The following is a 3,123-nucleotide window of genomic DNA, read 5'->3' as shown; positions in this document are numbered from 1 at the left end:
GACGACCGTGCTCACCAACGGGCATAAAACATCCTGCCTGATCGACTCCGGGAGCACAGAGAGCTTCATACACCCCAATACGTTAAGGCGCTGTTCTCTTCCCATCCACCCAGTCAACCAAAAAATCTCCCTGACCTCCTTATCTCACTCGGTAGAGATCAAAGGGTTCTGCATAGCGAACCTCTCGGTCCAGGGAAGGGAGTTTAAAAATTACCGGCTCTACGTCCTTCCTCACCTCTGCGCTGCCACGCTCCTAGGGTTAGACTTCCAATGTAACCTCCAGAGCTTAACTTTTAAATTTGGCGGCCCTATACCCCCCCCCCCCCCACTGTCTGCAGCCTCGCAACCCTCAAAGTCGATCCGCCTTCCCTGTTTGCGAACCTCACCCCGGATTGCAAACTCGTCGCCACCAGGAGCAGATGGTACAGTGCCCAGGACCGGACCTTCATTAGGTCGGAAGTCCAGCGGTTACTGAAGGAAGGTATTATTGAGGCTAGCAACAGTCCCTGGAGAGCTCAAGTAGTCGTTGTAAAGACCGGGGAGAAGCATAGGATGGTCATCGATTATAGTCAGCCCATCAACAGGTACACGCAGCTCGATGCGTACCCTCTCCCCCGCATATCTGATCTGGTCAATCAGGTTGCACAATACAAGGTTTTTTCCACGGTTGATCTAAAATCCGCCTACCACCAGCTCCCCATCCACCCTAGCGACCGCAAGTACACTGCATTCGAAGCAGACGGGCGGCTCTACCACTTCCTAAGGGTTCCCTTCGGTGTTACAAATGGAGTCTCAGTCTTCCAACGGGAGTTGGACCGAATGGTTGACCGGTACAGTTTGTGGGCCACGCTTCCGTACCTCGATAACGTCACCATCTGCGGCCACGACCAGCAGGACCACGACACCAACCTCCGAAAATTCCTCCATACCGCAAAAATCTTTAATCTCACATATAACAAGGATAAATGCGTGTTGAGCACCGACCATCTAGCCATCCTCGGCTACGTAGTGCATGATGGAGCTATAGGCCCAGATCCCGAACGCATGTGCCCCCTCATGGAGTTCCCCCTCCCCCACTGCTAAAAGGCCCAGGATTTTGCCTGGGATTTTTTTCATATTATGCCCAGTGGTTCCCCAACTATGCAGACAAGGCCCGCCCACTAATTCAATCCACAGTTTTTCCCCTGTTGGCAGAGGCTCGCCAGGCCTTCAGCCGCATCAAAGCGGACATCGCGAAGGCCATGATGCACGCAATCGACGAATCCCTCCCCTTCCAAGTCGAGAGCGACGCATCCGACGTAGCTCTGGCGGCCACCCTCAACCAAGCGGGCAGACCCGTGGCCTTCTTCTCACGCACCCTCCATGCTTCAGAAATCCGGCATTCCTCAGTTGAAAAGGAGGCCCAGGCCATAGTAGAAGCTGTGCGGCACTGGAGGCATTACCTGGCCGGCAGGAGATTCACTCTCCTCACTGACCAATGGTCGGTAGCTTTCATGTTTGATAATGCACAGCGGGGCAAGATAAAGAACGATAAGATCTTACGGTGGAGGCTCGAGCTCTCCACCTACAACTATGAGATCTTGTATTGTCCCAGGAAGCTAAACGAGCCTCCTGATGCCCTATCCCGCGGCACAAGTGGACCGCCTCCGGGCCCTCCACGAGGACCTCTGCCACCCGGGGGTCACTCGATTCTTCCATTTCATTAAGACCCAAAACCTGCCCTACTCCATCGAGGAGGTCAGAACCGCCACCAGGAACTGCCAAATCTGCGCGGAGTGCCAGCCGCACTCCTACAGGGCAGAGAAAGCGCACCTGACAAAGGCTTCCCGTCCCTTTGAACGTCTCAGTATGGACTTCAAAGGGCCCCTCCCCTCCACCGACCGCAACACGTACTTCCTGAACGTGATTGATGAGTACTCCCGGTTCCCATTCGCCATCCCCTGCCCCGACATGACCGCAGCCACCGTCATAAAAGCCCTCCACAGTATCTTCACACTGTTTGGTTTCCCCGCTTACATACACAGCAATAGGGGGTCCTCCTTTATGAGCGACGAACTGCGTCAATTCCTGCTCAGCAGGGGCATTGCCTTGAGCAAGACGACCAGTTACAACCCCCGGGGAAACGGGCAGGTGGAGAGGGAGAATGGAACTGTCTGGAAGACATTCCTACTGGCCTTATGGTCCAGGAATCTTCCAGTCTCCCGCTGGCAGGAGGTCCTCCCGGATGCTCTCCACTCCATCCGATCACTGCTGTGTACCACGACCAACCAAATCCCTCACAAATGTCTCCTTGTCTTCCCTAGGAAGTCCTCTGGGACCTCGCTCCCAACCTGGCTGGGAGCTCCTGGACCCATCCTGCTCCGCAAACATTTGCGGGCATACAAGTCGGACCCATTGGTCGATAGGGTCCACCTCCTGCTCGCTAACCCTCAATACGCCTACGTGGCGTACCCCGACGGCCAACAGGATACGGTCTCCCGACGGGATCTGGCGCCCGCTGGATCCCCACCCACACCTCCACTACCGACCCCATCCTCCCTACTACCGACCCCATCCTCCCTCCCACCGGCGCACCCCACAGCCCAGGTGGATCGGTCCTTCCACTGGTCCCATCTTGGGGTGATGAAGCTGCTGAAGAAGCCGAAGCCACGCTCCCGGAGCCACGGATGCCCGAGCCGGCACCTGCATCACCGCCGAAGCTACGACGATCTCAGAGGACGACCAGGGCCCCCGATCGACTAATTGCTTCACTCTGACTAAATAATTACTGTAAATATTTGCGACATGTAACGAGGCAAAACACTGTGCTAATGTATACCGGGTACCACCATAACCTACACCTCTACCACTGTATAACGCAAGACCACCACCGCCATCGGACTCTTTTTTTTAACGGGGTGAATGTGGTAGTCGGTATTAGGGGTATTACGGTACCCTGAATAATGCTGTAAGACCTGTGTGGGAGGGACCTGAGACTGCTATTTTCATTGGTAAAGCCTGCCGGCTGGTTCCGCCCAGTAAGGCGGAGTATAAGAGCCTGAGTCTCCCCAGCAGCTGCATTGTGTACCTGCGCTGCTGGGGGAAACATCTAGTGCAATAAAGCCATCAATTGTCTCCAATCTC

The sequence above is a fragment of the Scyliorhinus torazame genome, chromosome 12 (assembly GCF_047496885.1).
Source record: "Scyliorhinus torazame isolate Kashiwa2021f chromosome 12, sScyTor2.1, whole genome shotgun sequence".
In the NCBI taxonomy this organism is placed as follows: Eukaryota; Metazoa; Chordata; class Chondrichthyes; order Carcharhiniformes; family Scyliorhinidae; genus Scyliorhinus; species Scyliorhinus torazame.
Note: the sequence above shows the minus strand (reverse complement) of the source record.